General features: G+C 40.9%; 1 long non-coding RNA gene across 1 annotated transcript; it reads right to left on the bottom strand.

The window, feature by feature from the left end:
• Positions 1-4935: 4935 nt before the first annotated feature.
• Positions 4936-9594, bottom strand: LOC310844974. The gene is made up of 3 exons (XR_014564404.1): positions 9425-9594; positions 8459-8611; positions 4936-5150 (listed from the first exon to the last, which is right to left on the bottom strand). It is a non-coding gene; the product is annotated as an uncharacterized lncRNA (long non-coding RNA).
• Positions 9595-20039: the final 10445 nt, after the last annotated feature.

The following is a 20039-nucleotide window of genomic DNA, read 5'->3' as shown; positions in this document are numbered from 1 at the left end:
ATGTATCCTCAAAAACTCCATCAACTGGAGCTCTCATCACCTTTAACTTGCATTCCACACACTTCCTCTGGTGCTTCTTGATATTTATTCTTTATGTGATTTGTATTTGAACAGTGCTGATTTTATGTGTGTTTGAGGGCTTTTTGTTTTTGAAGAAAAACAACAAGTTTGTCAGCTTGCCTCCTTTTTTTACAATGCAGATTTATTTTGACTCTCCAGTGTACATGAACCATAACTAACTTATTCTTCATCTATACAATGCAAGTCAACACATCAATAACCTTCTTGGATCTTCTGGTATCTCGCAGAGACAGAACTGATCAATTCCGATTGCACACATAAACAATAATGATCTTAAAGTCATAAATATTTAAAGTAGACATTTCTTTATCTAATATTCTTCTGGTAAAAAGATGGGGGAGCATTAAACATTTAATGTGTTCTTCAGTGACGTATAACTTTCATTGTTGCAACATGTTTATATTGTTATTAAAGCCTCACAACTTCCCTGAGCAAAAAGAAAGGTTCTGAAGCAATGTTTCTGGATTTGGCTTCCTTTGGAGGAAGGGTTACTAGAGATGTAAGGTGTATCTGTAATATTTGGGTTTATCTAAAGTAGGAATATAGATTCATTTTCAGCCAGCGATCTGGGCCTGACTACAGACAGGTGGGTGGGGCTACTCACCAGCCAATCACCTGAAGTCACTATGACAGCAGGTGACCCATATTTCCTTTGTAGCATGACTTTTGTTCAAGCCACACTGCAAAGGAAGATCCAAGTGGGGGGTCTGCAGTCATTTCAAACCCAGCTTTCTGTAGTAGTTGACTGTACTATGGAGATCTCTAGGATTTAGAATCCTGATCTTTAATTTAGTAGAGAAATATCCCTTTGCAGAAGGTCCCTTCCCAACACAAAGGGACAAGAGGGCAAGGCCAGCAGCATGATCCTAAAATGCCTGAGGAGGATTTACACATTCTCAGATCCCAGCGGTGCTGAGCATATCTGAGTGGGGCAGTGGGAAGAAGAGCAATACATCACCAACATGGTGCTGTTCAGATGCTGTGGGAATAGAACTCTTACAATCTCTGAGCATTGCAGCTGGTTGCAGCTGAGGCAAGTGTTAGGATCGTCCTACTCGCGTGTACGACCTTGGCAGAGACACATGCCCAACTGGCATGTTCTCTCCCTCCTGGTCAGTTGGTCGGGAGCTTTAAAAGCTTTCTCCAGCCCGACTGATACCAAAAGGCATTAGCACACTTAAGGATCCTGCAGAGTATTAGTAGTGTTCGTAACAAACTCAGCAGCACAGCATTTTGGCTAATCTACTTTTATTTACATATAATACACTCAGAGCATTCTGACTCAGCTCCTTCCTCTTTCTCATCAGACAGCAAAGAGTAAGAACAAAGGATAATAGTCCCACTTCACGGAACACAGTAATACCAAAACATCCTGTCTCCGTCACTTCCCACTCTGTGGAATGAAAACATACACTGTCATATGATAGAAAATAATCCCAGGACTGCAAACATGGAACAGGAATCCTATCTGAGTGGGGCAGTGGGAAGAAGAGCAATACATCACCAACATGGTGCTGTTCAGATGCTGTGGGAATAGAACTCTTACAATCTCTGACCATTGGCCATGCTGGTTGCAGCTGAGGCAAGTAGCAGCCCTAAAGTTTCTGGAGAGGGGTATCAGATTGGCTATCCGTGGTCTACATCAGTGTTCTCCCCTTTGGGGTTTGTATATGTTGTTGGACTACAAAACCCATCATCCTCTGCCAACTTAGACAACTAAGGTCAGGGAGGATGGGAGTTGTAGTCCAACAATATCTGAGGACCCAAGGTCAAAGAATACTGGTCTATGTCAAAAGTGACTTGGTTCTCACTCAAACTCGGGAAGTGATGCTCAGATGTAGCCCTCAGTCCATCTTCCCTATTTTGAAATAGGAGAGGACACTGATGTGTCCAGAGCATAGGTATGGGGCTTTACAATATTTACTAAAGGCAAAGGCAAAGCTATGGGCTGAATCTTGTGTAAATACTGTTGTTGTCTCTATATACTACATTTACATAAATGCTGTTAAAATGCCCACATTCCCATATTATATGGTTGCTGGAGACCCATGAAACAGCAGATTGCCTGTAATCATAACAATCAACTCAGATGTGAAAGCTCCTTGTTATGCATAGCAGAAAGGTAGTAGCTGTTGCTGGTGTCAGCAGAAGCAGGTTGACAGACACTAGAAGTGCTGAAGGTCAATGGAAAATGGAATTGTGGACCAGAGTGCCAGAAAAGATAAAACCACAAACAAACGGAGTATATCGGAGCTGAGAGAAGTTACGGCTCCTCTTATTAAATGTGCAGAATCGCTGCTTCTCTGCATTCCAACACTAGTGATTTCTATTCAAAGCTGTGTCTGTTGCCTTTAAGTGCCTGAGTAAAGGGAGGCGATTGAGGCCTCTGAGTTTGCAATTCAAGGCCTGAAATGGTCTTTTGTCATGCATGTCCAGGGAAGAAGAATGAGATGAAGAAAGATCAATCCCACTCACATGCACAATGTGTTGGGAGGGAGGGGAGGGATTCAGCAACAGTCGCAAAATGGCTATTTCAAGAAATTTGCCGTGGTTTCAAGGACTTTCATTATTCTAATAGACCTCATTTCTACACACAAACACAAAAACAGCAAATGCAAGCTATTGTTCAGTGTTTATAGAGTGCTGAATTCTGATACGTGAAACCTCAAGTGTTTAAAGAAGGGTCACATTAACATCATGCATTTTAAGTGCTATGATGCCACTCTAAACATTCGTGATTCGCCTAAAAGAATACTGGGAGCTGCTGTTTGTTAAAAGTGCTGAGAGTTATTAGTAGAGTCCCTATTTCCCTTGCAGAGCTAGAATTCTCAAAGTGGTTTAACCATCAATCCCTCTTCACGGAGACCTCTGAGCATCGTAGCTGTGAGGGGAAAGGGGGCTTCCTGACATCTCTCAGCACCTTTAGCAAACTGCAGCTCCCAGAATTTTTTTGGGGAAGCCATGACTGTTTAAAATGGTATCATAGTGTTTTAAATATATGCTGAGGCTGAAAACTGGGACCTGCGCCTTCCCAGGTGCACGCCTGCGCAAGTTACATGAGATGCATGAGAACATGGAACCCAAAAATGTGTGTTTTGGGCTCCCCAATCTTGTGCATTTTTTGGTGCTGTGCTGAGAGCACTGTGCCCAAACATGGGATGTCCCTTATTAATGAGGGCAATTGAGGGTTATGGCGAAAGTAGCTTTGGTGTGCCCCTTTTAATGTGTAAATTGCATCCCGGTAAATAGTTTGTGTTTGAGGTGATGTGAGCCTCTGAGGACTGAGCAATTACGACCTCCCAAAATGTCCAGATTAGTGGGTGGCAAAATGAGGGCAGGGACTGGGGACACAGTTCAGCAAATATTCTTGGTGGAAGAGCAGTATTCCTCAATAGTGTCGCTTATCATCAACGAGCAAGCAAAGGTTTCTCTCCAGCCTTAGCACTCTCTATCTGACAGAAGAAACATCTTCCTCAGACAAGGCATTGTTAATTTACAGGGTTCACTGCCATGGTTCACAAACAGTGGTGATGGTCACCGTCTTAGATGGCATAAAGAATTAGACCAATTCATGGAGGAACTGGATACCTATGGTTCTGCGCACAAGCTGGCCTGTCAAGGGCTACTGGCTGGTCTATTTCTCTGGCTAAGCAAGGGCTCCCAGGTACTGCAATGGTGGCACCCACTCAGGTTGCCCACTGACTCTCCCCAAGGAAACCTACAAAAGCCAGGAAGCATCCAATGAGGTAAACAAAAAGAGCGAGAAATGTTTTTCAGAGATTGTAGCTTATTAACACATAAACCCAATACTTTTAGTCTTGAATGAGCCTTCTTCAGGCTCTTGTTTCTTTACAAGCTGCTCAAAAACCACCTGTTTTTAAGATCTTACAGGACAGAGCTAATTTCTGAGCAGCATATAAAGAGGCTGGTCAGACACACCCTTGAAGAAGGCTCTTTTGAGATGACATGTATTGGGATGACATGTATAACTGTCATTCTTTCCAGAAGCATTGACTCTCTCAAATAGGAAGTTCTATAATAGCTTCCTGTTCAGGCTGAGGTTTTCCCTGGGCATTTTCCAGGCTCTGTCCTCAGCTTGTTGCTCCTGCCTGACAACTTGCTGGATTGAGAAATACTGATGAGGGATAGTGAAACATCTAGAAACCAGCCTGATGCTCCTCCACTTGTCACCTAATTAAAAGAAGAAGAATCTGCTGAACAGCTAAAGGCATGTGAATCCTTAAACTTGAGGTGGTTTTCTTGGTCTTATTTTGACTTATTGTGAAATTCCTCAGGTGTTTCTGCCCCAAGCGGCACCCACAAGCTCACTTCACACCTGGCTTTGTGTGAAATTTCACTGGCAACTCTAATCAAGCCTGGGCCCTGTGGCTGACTGCAAATGGTGCAAACGGTGAAATGCTGCAACATCAAGTGGACTGGAAGGACACATATCCCACAGCCAATTCCCTTCTCCTTTGTCAAATAAAAGTCCTCTGTCATATTATTAAACAATTCATAATTCCACAGGGCTTGTCAGACTTTCAAGGTTGGACCTCTGCAACTGCCCGAGAATTATAACAGCCCTGTGATATTCTCACTACATTTCACAAGAGGTCTGATGTGTCTGAAACCTGACAGCTGTCAGGGTCTTATTGCACCAAGCAGGACAGATCATTAATAACTGCAGCTTTATTATTCTACCTCCTTCTCTCCAGGCTCATATTGCCTTTCATCTTTTTTATTGCTCCACTCAAGAGCATCAAGAAAATAAACAAAGCCGGAACAAATGAATCCAATAGAAACACATATTAAAATACATCCATACATTATTTTATAGACATGTACGGCAGTAATTTCACTTATGCTGTCCTTGGTTAAATGTTCATGCTATCCTTACAGGCTCTCTGGTTAGATTTAAGGAGCCATAACAACACCTTCTCCATTCTCTGTCTCTGACTAGCTCATCAGGGAATATGGGTCATGTCAATTACTTTCAGTCGGTTCGCTGTGACTATCCCTGAACGAAAACTCCTGGGATTTTGCGGGTATACAAAACGAATCTGGAGAGCCTGTTCAATGTGGAGAAAATGCATGGAAACATTAAAGACTGATCTCCATTGTACTAGTGTTAGACTCCACCTATGACCTCTAAATTACTATAATTAAACACAGTATTTTCAAAGGACAATTAGAGTGGGAGGTTCTGGCATTGTCAAATGTATTTATTTGTATTATTACTGGTAGTATCCAACTAAATAGATCCACTAGCACAATAATTTCTGCTTGTGCAATGGAACTTCCTCTCCTGTCCCCATTTCCCCTTGTTCCTTTCTGAAATCTGCTCCAGAAGATTTTGGGGAAATCCCAGAGCAGATGTAGGGGGTGGAGCAGGGGGGCTCACAGGGAAAGGAGAGAGAAGGGACATTCCCTTGTGCAGCTAAAAGTCCTTAGTGGCTAAATAGTTGGTTAGTTAAATTTCCATCCCAGCCTTTCTCCCAAAGGAGCCCAGGGCAACAAACACTAAAAGAGTAAAACAATGGAATTAAGAAATAAAAACATTTTAAAAACATCTAAAAACATTTTAAAATACAGTGGTACCTCAGGTTACAGATGCTTCAGGTTACAGACTCTGCTAACCCAGAAATAGTACCTCGGGTTAAGAACTTTGCTTCAGGATGAGAACAGAAATTGTGCGGCGGCGAGGAGGCCCCATTAGCTAAAGTGGTGTTTCAGGTTAAGAACAGTTTCAGGTTAAGTACGGACCTCCGGAACGAATTAAGTTCTTAACCCGAGGTAGCACTGTAGTCACATACACACAGAGCCAATAATGTAAAGGTTGTAAGGATCAGTATCTACTAGCTACCAGATGCCTAGGTAAATGAGAATGTTATTAAGTTCATCCTGAAAGTTAATAATAAGGGAGACAGATGCACTTTACCATTCCACAAAAGGGACACTGCCACCAAGAAGGCCCTGTCATGGGTTAGCATCAAGTAGCCAGTGCTCAGTGGTGACACTACCAATAGGGTTTCCCCTGCTGATTGTAGGGCCTAAGTTCATTAATAACACTGATTGTGGTTGCATACCTTCCAACATTTTCCCAATGAAAATAGGAACACCAAATTCCATAACGATAATTTTACTATTTGTACCCCACGCATCTTACTGGGTTGCCCCAGCCACTCTGGGCAGCTTCCAACATATTAAAAAACATAATAAAACATTAAACATTTTAAAAAAATCCTATACAGGATTGCCTTCAGATGGCTTGGTGGGTCAGAGAACTCCACATCCTCCAACACTTCTCCAATGAAAATAGGGACATCCTAAGGAAAAGAGGGGCATTCTGGGATCAAATCAGAAACCAGGACAGCTTCTCTAAATCAGGGATGCCCCTGGAAAATAGGGATACTTGGAGGGTTTGTGATTTCCAGGACCGAAATGTTGATAGGAATTTCACTCACAGCAATGAAGAGTAATTTGATGCCATGGCTTTTGGCTACTGCAATAAAGTTTATGATGGAAATGACAAAGAGTATTTCATCTCCCATTTTGCTGTGTCTTGTTTTCATGGTACATGGTACTTTTTAGAAAGTACAGGAAGGATCATGCTCTACAGGGGAACAGGCAGGAAACATCAGGGGAACAGAGGTTGGACTTAAACTCCCATTAGCCCCAGTCAACACATGCAGTGGTCAAGGATGATGGGTTTTGTAGTGTGTAATAACATCTGGAGGGCTACAAGTTCACTATGCTTGCTTTATACAGTATATTTCTAGATAGAAGCTATAGGGAGATGAGCAGTGGCCCTCTCTGGAACTGGCTTGGGCATGATCACGAATAACAAAGCTCAAATCACACTGTGGCAGCCCTCTAAGCATGGATTTCATTCAATTTATTTCCATTAATCTGAATATGGCTGAGATGACCAAGTAGAAGCGCTGGGTGGATTACAGATAGTTTGTTCAGAACTGTTTTAAGAAGAATGCATAGAGGCAACTCTCTGTGTTATGTCACCTTGAACACAATAAAGCCTCATTCATCTAGATCTCTTCAATATGGGTCCATTTGAGATGGGAAAGGCACATATTTTATGTCCCCCATTGCTCTATAGCTATATGCTTTATGTGTCTATCTATTTTGGAGGCCTTTCTGTTGCATACAAATTTTGTAGCATTCCTGGTGACTGGATGTGAATGAGGCTGTGCTCGATTTGAAAGGGAAAATAGAAGGGATTGGTAAGAGAAACCATTTTTTTAAAATGCTTTACGGTTCTTGTCACATTCATCTTCACAGGTATAGGCAGGGAGAAAGCAATTTGTCCAAGGACACAGGATGATCTTCATGGATGATGGGGAGAATGGGCTTCAGGTTGCCACGTTTAATTGTCATGTTCAAATGCAACATGCTATTGCTGGTGCCCTATTGCCCACAAGCCATAAAATAAACTTGTTCGTTGTGCCAGAAGTTGTTGTTCCCCAAAGGACTTATATGTGATCTAAGAAGCAGTGAATAAATACCTTCATGCCAGTTCTAGAACTTTCAAGATATTCAAGCATCTTCATATGCCTAAATCTTGGTAAAAACAAAGGTCGATCCAAACAATGAATTTTTTCTGCCTGCTCTGCCAAGTGTTTATATTATGGTTTGTTTATATGCCGCCTTTTGGCTAAAAAAGGCACCTGAGGGAGCTCACAAAGAACTGATGCACAAATACAAATATATGAAAAATACAAATGCTAAGCAAAGAAAACAAAACATTAACATTTCAAGAGTATTAAAGCCCAAATACAAAAAATAAATAAATACATGATTCCCCTCAAAACTGTTATACAAAAGCAAAAGTGAAGCAATGGATGCACCATGGAGGAGAAATTTGATCCAGTTCACAGTTAAAGCTGAATCTATCAAACTCACACTTTCAGAAACAAAATGAGAACACAAAGGCATCCTCCAAAATTCACACTTATCCAATTTTGTGATGCTGTTCTCCAGCCAAGTGGAGGGGAAAGTGTGCCTAAAAATCAATATATTCATGAAATTAACACAAAATTATAGTAGGATAAAGGGTTGCACAAATGTGTGTGCTAGTCAAAACTACATACAAAAATGAGTTTATTAGGGGAATTCATACTAAAATGCTTTAGAATTTTCTGGGAGGGAGGGATTGCAGATTGCTGTGGAAATGTGGGGAACTGAATTGAAGATTGGGAAAATGAGACCATTCCATTCCTACTCAACAAAGAAAGAAAGAAAGAAAGAAAGAAAGAAAGAAAGAAAGAAAGAGAAGAGAGAAAAGTCACTTCACAACAAATTGATTTCCCAGCTGCTTCTCCTTCCCCCACCTCTGGTGCTCTAATTGTGAGTTTATTCTTACAAACGTATGTTTGGAACCCCACAGCAAAGGAAAGTGGTGTCAGGGCGAGGGGACAGTCCACGGTGGAGAAACAGCAGGCTCAGCAAAGGTTCAGTCATTTGTACACCCACCGCGTCTGTGTTATAAATCAGTCCATCCCAGAGGACCTTTCCTCTGAAAAATGAGAAAAAGAAACCATCAGGGTCATGTTAAACACACAGGCACATTTAACTAATTCCTGAAAGGTAGCATCCATTGAAAAGCAGCCTCTAAAACAGATCTGGCACAGATTTGGCTGTGCTGTTTGAAAAGAGAATGGGAGAATAAATGGGCACTGCTTTTCTGATGTGCCCTCCTTACATTTTCTGCTCATGATTAACTTGATGTATGGAGCCTTCTGCTTTCATCAAAACAAACCACCTCCCTGCCCCTAAATCTCAGAATCCCATGAAGGGTGACTGTTTTACTTTTCTATACTCTTCACAGTTACTTCACTTTGTCAGGACAAAATGTTTCTCCGTCTCTGTGATTTCCTTTTTCATTTCTGAGGCAATACCACCATAGCCCATCCCCTTTCCCTCCTTTTCTTTCTTCTCCTCTTCCTTTCGCTCCCTGAAATCTGATCTTTGAAGAGGATTGGACAAGGTGTGTTATCTTTGTGGACTTCAAACACCCAATGCTTCTTGGGAAGATCTGAGCTGTTTGATCTCACTCTACACTTCTCCCCCTCTCCCTCTTTGCGTTTTTCATTTCCTTTTCTAATAGTGCTCACACCATCCCTTTCCCCAGACCTTTTGTTCTTCTCATAATCCTATTCTTTTATTTCTCTCATAAACTTATTTCACCTCACAGATGCCTCCCACTATGCAACCCTCCCCCCCTTAATAGTGATGGTTGCTACTATGATACTGAGCTGCAGTTTTTCCAATTGATTCAATTCTCTGAATTGTGTTCAAGAGCCTAGAAATGAAATTAGGAAACCTTTACCTTTCTGTTTAGCAGGTTGTGTGTGATAAATTAAATTATTTGTATATATTAGCAAGCTTATATATTTCAATGGATGACCTATGAAACTTCTGTAAGCAACCTGTGTGTGATGTCCTCAGCTAGGGGTGGTGTGGGGGGGTTGAGACATGGCTGTGTCAGTTATGCAGCCAAGTTCCCTGTGGGGAACTGAATCATACAACTAACCCTCCAGAAAGCAGGGTTGAAGTCACCACTCATAAGCTGAATGATGTCATAATTAAGTTCCATGAATGACAGGTGGGTTGTCCCTCTTACCTGTCAGACCTGGTCCATGGGTCTGGCAACCAATACGGATCTGGCCTGTTAGGGCAAAACACTTCTCTACCCTGATCTACAGGATACCTCAACCAGACGATTCCCGTTTCCCCATCTACCTACAGTACTTACCCCAGTACTTTTCACCACACTACCATTAATGCAGGAGCAATATTATAACTCTCCTATTGAATTATTAGGCCTTGCTTCAGATTTCCTTTTTGTGTGATGTTCAGCTTTGTGGGGCCCATAGCAGCTGGATCAAGCAACCCAGCAATGCTTGCCAGGCAACTTCCATGTAGGACTTCAGATATGGAATTAAATTTTATTTGTTCTCTCAGACTTTTTTAATTTAAAAAGTTAAACTTTTAAATTGCCTCCTTCATTATTATTTTTTTGTAGATCACTACTGCCATTATTTAAGGGACACAGGTGGCGCTGTGGGTTAAACCACAGAACCTAGGGCTTGCCGATCAGAAGGTCAGCGGCTCGAATCCCTGCAATGGGGTGAGCTCCTGTTGCTCAGTCTCTGATCCTCCCAACCTAGCAGTTCAAAAGCACGTCAAAGTGCAAGTAGATAAATAGGTACCGCTCTGGCGGGAAGGTAAACGACGTTTCTGTGTGCTGCTCTAGTTCGCCAGAAGCAGCTTAGTCCTGCTGGCCACATGACCCAGAAGCTGTACACCGGCTCCCTCGGCCAATAAAGCGAGATGAGTGCCGCAACCTCGGAGTCAGGGGTCAGGGGTCCCTTTACATTTACTGCCATTATTTCAGCTGTCATATACTTGTATGGAACTTTTCTGTTTCTTTATTGTACATCTCATTAAATGCCTTTTTAGGAAGCAAAGTGATACATAATTTTAAGAATGTATAATGTAGCATGCAAGTGTGGATTACTGCCTTAGGATACTAATTCAATTCCCTACTCAGCCATGAAGTCTACTGGATGACCTTGGGCCAGCCACCATCTCTCAGTCTAACTTACCTCACAGAGATGGTCTTTGAGGGAAGAGAACCCTGTGCACTGCCTTGAGTCCCAGGATATTCATGTAATAAAATGAACATATAATTGTGACATGGAACTACTATATCTTTCTATCTATCTTTCTATCTCTTCTCAGTTTTATGATTCCCATTCCCTGAAATGTCAAGAGGTAGGAAGCATGAGCAGTCTTGCTTCTCAGATTATTTTATTGCTACTCCCTTCACCCGCATCTGCAGTAGCCATTACAGACCCTCATCCATCCATCCAGTCACCCAAACCCAACTTCAGAGAATGCTACGAATTGCAAGCCAATTGAATTTGATATACTTGCCCCCAAAGAAATGTATTTAAAGTCTGAGATTGCCTTCAACTCACAGAATTTAAAAAATAACCTTGTTTTCCCCAGCCTTCCGGTTCATTATGAAGTAGCAGGGGGCAGGCAGCTCAGTCAATCCTCAGGCCCGATGTGTCATCTTCACCTGGAACAGAATCAGTGTCCTAGCCTTCAGAGGCTCCGGGCTACAACAGTCATATGGACAGCGGCAACCCACTGGACACGGCAAACATATTTTGCTTGTGTCCATATTTCTCTTGCCCTTGTTACATGAAATGTCTTTCTTGACTGTTGACCAATCACAAAGGGGGGAAAGCCAGTTGTTTCCAAATGATTCTATTAAAAAGCAAAATGACCAGTCTTGCACCAAATGGCACACTCCCCAAAGTGATAAGTAAACTTGCATTTTCTTGAGCACTCTGTTTGAGCTAATAATTTACAAGAGCATGAAAATAGCTGCCCTGACAAAGTCTCTGGCTGGTCAAAATACAAACCCAGCCTAATGTCTGGGCTGTCACACTCCAGAATAATGTACATTTCTCCACTAACAAATCAAACTGCTCTGTTCTCTCCCTTAGGCAACCTTTTCTTTATTACCGTCTACAGCTGTCTGCTGAGCCAACTTTTCAGTTTGGTACAATGACCCAGTGGTATTCTACTGTAAATTCCCAAAGCTTATTCACTCTGTCTTCTGAGCTGCGAGTGTTGGTGGAGAAAGGGGCTTTATTTTTATTGTGACAATAAATTCTCCTTGTGAGAGAACCAAGCCCTTTGCTAGTAGCACCGTAGGACAGAATGAGGGCCCAGAAAGTGTAGAGAACAAAATGTTCACAATAGAAGCAACTGACTGGTAGGGAAGACAAGAGATTTGCTATTCTGACTGGACAATATTGGCAAGGGAGATCACGATCACCTGCTCACAATACATTCTTGGAAATCCACGATAGTTGGTACAGAATGTGAGCCTCCCCCAGGAAGCAAAGTGGTAAATGCTAGATCAAAAGTGAGGGAAGTTTTCTAACCTGAGGGCCACATATGCTCTCAGGCAACCTTTCAGGGTCCACATTCCAGATGGATGTGAATCTTACACAGCAATCCTGGAAATTTGCTAAGGCTGAAAGAGAAAGTGATTGGCCGATTGGCTTAGCAGGAATTTGAACTTGGGTCTCCACACTGCCCAATGCTGTAGTCCAGGTAGCTAATTCAGGGTCCTCAAGATGTTATTGATCCCCAACACATCTCAGCCTCAATCAGCATGGTCAATAGTTGCGGTGATTCTTCCAAGACAACAATGCCCATTTACACCACAAAGAACTCATAACCCACCTACTTTCAGCAGCCAGAAACAGCATAACCAGACACTGGAGAGACCTGTCAGGAGTAAGTATGGACCAATGGTACCAAATAGTATGGGAAACAGCCCTAATAGAAAAATCAACCAATAAACTGAAACTGACATGGGGACAAATAGAAGAAGACGCCTTCACCCCGGTATGGCTCCCCTTTATCACATACACAGCCCAACAAAACAACGACAATAATCCACCAACAGCATACAAATCATTATGGCTAACCTGATCCAAAACACCCACCCACCCCACTCACACACGAAAACAAAGATCACCACAGCCAATCATAAACAAACAACCACACCCTAGGCCAACCCCAATCTCTCTCGCCACCAAAGGAACACAAGTGAACAACACAAGCAACGCTGACACCAAACCCTACATACATTAAGCATAATAGAAACATCGCCACCCAACCCCACCCATCTTCCCTCCCTCCAACCCCTTTTTTTCTTTTCTTTTTTCTCCCCCTAGTGTCTCAACAAATGAAACGGATTTGTAAAACTGTTACATGGAAAAAATACGAGAGAAATTACACTTACTTCTGTAAAACAAGAAAATCTTTAATAAAAAACAAACAAACAAAAACTAATAATAGTTGGAGTGATGTGGTTCCAAAACATCTGGAGGGCATCATTTTGGCCATGCCTGCTCTAGCCACTTTACTATTTAGTCACTAAAACTGAATGACTCAAAACTTTTGTGGAATGGCCGAAAGTTGCACGGGATGAGATCAATTCCAGTTATCGCATTTGTGGATCACCAAGTCCATTCTTGTGTTCCACATGATTTAACAGGAAAGCAGATCATTCAGAAAGTTCAGGTTATGTGCTGGTTAGCCTGCTGCTCACAAGTGTAATATTACTTCTTCTTTTTTGCAGGTCAATCAAACATCAGGCAGAGACTCTGAAGCTGCTTCTGGACTTAGGAACACCCCTTTACAACAACTGAAAATATACTTTATTGATATTCTGCTAGAAAAGCATTCTAATAATAGCGTTCTAGATGAATGTAAAGGTCTGGCTACTGAAGTGAAATAAATGTAGCATCTGTCGATGTGCTCATATTTGAATTATTTCATATCACCACGGAAAACAGTGAGTTAAAATTGATGTTCAGTCATGATGCTGAATATTTGATTTTTTGATATTTGATATTTGAATATTCAGTCATGATGCTGAATATTTTATTTTTTAAAAAAATGTGGTAATGGTTGTAGTAATGTAGTAACTAGTAGACCCCTGTGTATAGGGAGGTATATAAATTCTAATAATAATAATAATAATAATAATAATAATAATAATAATAATAATAATAAATAGTTTTTGGATTACTGTTGAGGAGGGGAAGCACATACCTTGAATGAATGCACACAGTGGGTGGTAATAGACTAGGGTTTCTCCTCATATGTCATACCCTGCTTTTTGAGGACTGAAAGGCGAGGTACAAATGCTTTTGTATGTAAAATGAATATAAAACAACATTTTCCATTCCTGTGAATTGGACATAAAACATGAGCTTTTAGAAGAGCATAGTCCTACAGATTTGGAGAACTGCATCTCATCTAATCCAACTTTCTTTGCTGTTACATGGACGTATATGTAGGAAATGACCCACAAACCTTCCGTTCCAATATGTGGCATGTTCACAAATGCATTATGCTGAGGTTCAGAAGTGGAAAGTTTCTCATTTTTTATTTGCCAGTGCAAAATAGTTTTGCCAGCCAGTTAGCTGAATATTTTTATTAAAATACCCTGCTGAAACTTCCAGCTTCATATTTGGTCATTAGCTGAGTAACCTGCCAAGGTAATACTCTGTAGTTAATGACCTTATTTTATGTCCTTTAATATTCTTTGTTCCTACAGGGTTGTTTACGGCAATGAATAAAATTATATGATCCATGCATAAGATCAAGGAATAGAAAACAGGGCAGTGAAATTAATGTATATTTATCTATACCACAGTTGAAGAAATATGGATGGACGTTTTGATGGGTAACAAAACGAATTAAACCAAAATTAATCACATGGTAACTATGTCTGAATTTTTTTCAGGAGGACCTCAGAGATACAGGCGCCACAGCCACACAGTCACTTGACGCTGGGCATTCCATTCACTTTGAGGATGTTGCCAAGGTTGGCCACATGAATTATTTGGAACAATTCCAGCCAAAGAGTCCTTGAAGTTCTACCACAGTTGCTCGAATGAGTGGCTCAATGGGAAAGCTGGCTTTATTTATTTCCTTAATTTTTAAAGGCAGTTTTCACCCGCTCTTCATTAAAGTAAATACAAAATTGTAATAATAAAGCCATTTTAAAAGCAAATAAGAACAGTAAATATTAACCAAATCCCAAAACAGTTCAGCAAAGGTGAAAACAATCATTTTTGGTTTTCTCCTGCTTTCCAACTCAGGCATGTGGGTGTCCGCAGCAGAAATATCAGAGTGGAGGTGTGCATTCAACTTTATAGTCAACGGTTGTGCAATCTGTGTACCTGTGTACAAACATTTGGGTTGCACACTTGCAAATAATAAGCATATTGCATTCAATGGATGTACAGTCCATGCACCTATTTGCAAAACATGAGTGGTACAAATCAACAAGTGTACACTCTTTTATTCAAACATATGCAAATGCATAGAATAAGTCTGCACTCAAGTTCAGTGTAATGTGTGAATAAGCCTGAACCTCTTTTTGTACATATAATTCTATTATAGGTATACACATTCTAGATCTAAGATTCTAAGGTCCTAGCCTAGGATCCTTTCTTTTCATTTTATCAGGTATTAAACTTGTGTGTAAATATGGTCTGAAGCTCAACATCAAAAAAACGAAGATCATGGCTACTGGGCCCATCACCCCCTGGCAAATAGAAGGGGAAGAAATGGAGGCAGTGGGAGATTTTACTTTCTTGGGCTCCATGATCACTGCAGATGGTGACAGCAGTCATGAAACTAAAAGACGCCTGCTTCTTGGGAGAAAAGCGATGGCAAACCTAGACAGCATCTTAAAAAGCAGAGACATCACCTTGCCAACAAAGGTCCGTATAGTTAAAGCCATAGTTTTCCCAGTAGTGATGTATGGAAGTGACAGCTAGAACAAAAAGAAGGCTGATCACCGAAGAATTAATGCTTTTGAATTATGGTGCTGGAGGAGACTCTTGAGAGTCGCATGGACTGCAAGAAGAACAAACGTATCCATTCTTAAATAAATCAGCCCCGAGTGCTCACTGGAAGGACAGATCGTGAAGTTGAGGCTCCAATACTTTGGCCACCTCATGAGAAGAGAAGACTCCCTGGAAAAGACCCTGATGTTGGGAAAGATGGAGGGCACAAGGAGAAGGGGGCGACAGAGGACGAGATTGTTGGACAGTGTTCTCGAATCTACTAGCATGAGTTTGACCAAACTGCGGGAGGCAGTGGAAGACAGGAGTGCCTGGCGTGCTCTGGTCCATGGGGTCACGAAGAGTCGGACATGGCTAAACAACTAAACAACAACAACAAACTTGTGTGTGACCCATGGAAGACAACCCCGATCTTGTAGGCCAATTCTCTGAGATTACTATATTCAATGTGGAACTTGAATCTTGAGTTTTTGTTAACAGTTTGAAAGACCTTGGTCTCTGATAATTTTTTTCATCATCTCTAGAATATTGCAGTCTCTTAAATCACAATTATCAACATGCCTACACAGAAGTCAGACCTAGTGAGTTCATTGAGGCTTACTCCCACGTTAATGGTTAGCCTTAGAATGCAAGCCAGAGCTTTTCAAGATTGGAACGTATATGTAGAAAGCAAAGTTCTCAGTACTTTAAAAGTTCTCAGTTCTCCTAAAAGTCAATTGGCTAGTGTCTGCCAATAGATACACAGCCAAAGGCACTATAGGTTCAAAAAAACAGAATTAGCTCACTGGCATTAAAAAAAATCAGACATTGAAAGTGACAACATTATCCTTAGTTTTATGTTAGTTCCTCTTCTGCTGTGCATAACAGCCAACCCATTTTTATTTAAGCTTTTAGTGATGTCAAAGAACCCCCAATGCAAATCTTGGTTTATACTTACAATGAATAATATCCTCATCTGTTGCTTACATAAGCTTCACATTGGCACAAATTTCCCATTAATGGGAGGGTACCCTTGGAGGATGTTACTACAGCTGAGAGCTGTAACTTAAGAGGAAATGGAAGGTTTTCTACAGATAAATCTATGACCATAGGTGGGAGGAATCCTTTTCTTGATCCCAATGAGTTACAAATAAGGAAACAGACCAGAAACCACAAGATATATTGAATTAATTGGAAGCCAGTAAGCTTCTTTATTAATTCAGCTTCTACAGAAAACCCATTCTAGAATATTCTGTTTATCCCATGAAATGAATACTTACCTCTATGGAAAATAAATGTAGTTTCAATACTTATATTTATGACTTTTGCCCAACTTGACTAGTTACAAGGGTGTTTATTAAAATCTTTTTATTATTATTGTTATTATTGTTATTATTGTTATTATTGTTATTATTATTTGTATACAACCCTATACCCGCAGGTCTCAGGGTGGTTCACTTATTAAATGAATGGCAGGTGCCTGAACCCTTGAAAAAGGCAAGTGTTGTGAGATCTGTATGGAAAATATTCCCCCCCTTACATTTCATAACATTTATACATCTTTTGATTTAAGAAAAACCCTCAAACCGGTTTACAAAAGATAAAACAGGAAAATCAAGCAAAACTCAGAACCATATTTTGAAACATACAAAAGTTAAAATATTAAAACACAATAAAATTACCTCATGGTCATTTTCTAAGCTGAAAATCACAGGATGGCACTCTCAAATATTTCATTTCCAGATGGGAATGAGTTATGGCACATTATCTTTCAGCTCTGTTGGAAGCAGTTGATTTTTCTGGACTTATTTCAATCTGGCTCGGCCCAAATGGACTTTAGGCTCCATTTAGTGAACAGTGCTCTACAAAGAGATTTACGAAACCTGATCATCAGGTTTTGTGAAGCCCCTTGCAAAGGGAAACATCACTCTGGATGATAGTATAGCTGTGTGACTTCCTTTGCAGAATTAGCAATCATAATGTACCAAGGTGATTTCAAGATTAGAACACTGCCATGTGCTATACAGTGGTACCTCGGCTTACATACGCTTCAGGTTACAGACTCTGCTAACCCAGAAATAGTGCTTCAGGTTAAGAACTTTGCTTCAGGATGAGAACAGAAATCGTGCTCTGGCGGCGCGGCGGCAGCGGGAGGCCCCATTAGCTAAAGTGGTGCTTCAGGTTAAGAACAGTTTTAGGTTAAGAACGGACCTCCGGAACGAATTAAGTACTTAAACTGAGGTACCACTGTATATGTATGGGGTTATGGAAATTAAAACAGATGCAAAATGCAGAATAGTGGGAATGCAGTAGCTAGATCTCTTCTATTGAGAAAACTTCAGCCTCCATCCTCATCAATCAGCCAGCAGTCTCTCTAAGAGAGGAGTAGGAAACATTTGGCTCTCTAGATGTTTTTAGGCTCCAACTCCCATTGACCCATCCAAAGTGGTCAATAGTTAAAGATGAGGGGAGTTGTACTCTCTAAGAATGCCTGGAGGGCCACAGATTCCCATCCCTCCTTGGCATTTTCACTCATCAGTGAGCCAGGATTAGCTGAAACTTGCTGTTAAATGTTCACTTTGCCAGGCTGGGTGCCTCATACTGTGCAACACAACCCTCAGAACTACCTGTTCTTGATTTGCTTTAAGTACCAGAAGTGCCATGTAGATGGAATCAATTTACACCCTGATGTCTCAGCATTGATGAGCTGCAGAGCCAATTTAGGTTCTATTTAAATGCATGAATAAGATGAAAGCTTTTGAAATTAAGTGGTTTAGTTGTTTGTAAAGTAACACAGGATTTGATTTTTTTTTTTAAAAAAGAAAAATATATGAGTATATTATCTTGGAATGCTTCCTGTTCCTTATATATTTGAACCAGGGCTATACAGTTGAAGTTTCTCTTATGTATGTGTGACTACCTGGAATACAATTGCTATTTTAAAATAATTTTGAGCAACTTCCCCTGTATGTACTTTAGTATAACGCTTGGAATCATGTTTTCATCTTGATACAATGAGATGAAACCAGCCAGCCATGCCCCTCAGCCCGTGCTTTAAAAACAGTAATCGTGCAAGCTTTAATTCCTCAACCATTAATCCTGTTTCCTGTTTTTCTTGTTAGTCTGTTTCCTTAAACCCCCATTCATCCTCCTCATCTAGAGTAGCTCAAATATATTCAGTTTTGCAACCTATTTTTGTGTGTATGAATGTGTATGATCTCTCCAAGCCCTCAGCAAGGCATCTGTAATGTTGTGTAATGACAGGATTAAGAAAGGAAAAATACCAAACTCATTGCTTTAGACTAACAATTTATTAGGCATTCATTACTGCCAAACTCAATGTGAGCCTATAAATTTGCATGCATTTTATTTTTTTTACTGATGTGACCCAATTAGAGAGAGAATTGAATTTCATTAAAACATATATATCCACTGCCTTTCATTCCAATAAAGAGCTTCTTTCTTCTGTGCCTTTCATGTCTTACCGAGGGTCTTCTTTCAAGAAAAGCTGCAGGCTGATGCATTGTGTATTTAGACTCAGATCTTTACCTTTCACTTCTGTCAATTCATTCCCCCCCTTCCCATTTTCTAGCGAGCCAGATGTGTCACTTTCAAGTATGAAGGATAATCCCTCTCGCTTCCACAGACATTATTGTTAGGTTCTTTGAAGTGTGATCAGCAAGAACATGCATGGATGAGTGTGTGTTCCTGCACTCACTCCAAAGCTTTGCAACTTCCACAATGCCCACCTTCTCCCTTATCTTCAAAATGAGAGCATACAATGCGTATTGGGTCTTCTGCATTGTTCATAAATCTCCAGGGCATAGTCTCCTTTTTCTTTCTTTTTTTTAAAGGCCTTTTTGTGTGACATTTACCTTGTGAAAGAGAAAGAATCATCTGGGGACTGCACTTCCAGATAGCTATAATTCTGTCCTAAGGGGGCATTTTAGCTAGTCCTGGTTACTGCCAGTCCATTTTGGATGTGTGTGTGTGTAATGTACAACCAATCAGTAGTGCTGGGCATTTGTGCCAAGGTGGGTGAGCTGGCATCACTGATGCCTGCAGACTGCCAAGATTGAGCCCACAGATAGCGTCGGATTGTTCTGGATCACATTAGGCATGACTGAAGGGCAATCTGTCCAGAAGCCCATCAGAATTCTGGCCCACAGTTCATTGGCTCCTAAATTTGAGCCTGAGGGATATTTGGCAGGGATTTAGCCAGCATCATTCATTGGCCAAGGAAGGGAAATATATTGGAACAGCCAGACCAGCGATGAAACCTCTTTGACAATAGGCCGAACCAGGTAAAGCCTAGCTTCTGGGACAGGCCTGCTTCCTTGTCTAAATAAGAAGGCAATGTGGTTTCTTGTTCATTGCCTGTGCCTCACTTCCCCAAATATGGCCCTGTTGATGGCAGAAGCCAGGTCTTGTAATGCCTCTCCCTTTTCATTGAGTTCGTTCATTGTTGCAGTCTGGCATTTCATCAACACACCTAGTGAGTCTTGGTGTTTTGAGAATTATTAATTTGGAACTTGTATGACATAAGCATGA

The sequence above is a fragment of the Podarcis gaigeae genome, assembly GCF_964106915.1.
Source record: "Podarcis gaigeae genome assembly, chromosome: 1".
Classification (NCBI taxonomy): domain Eukaryota; kingdom Metazoa; phylum Chordata; class Lepidosauria; order Squamata; family Lacertidae; genus Podarcis; species Podarcis gaigeae.
This window is presented reverse-complemented; position numbering and strand designations above follow the sequence as displayed.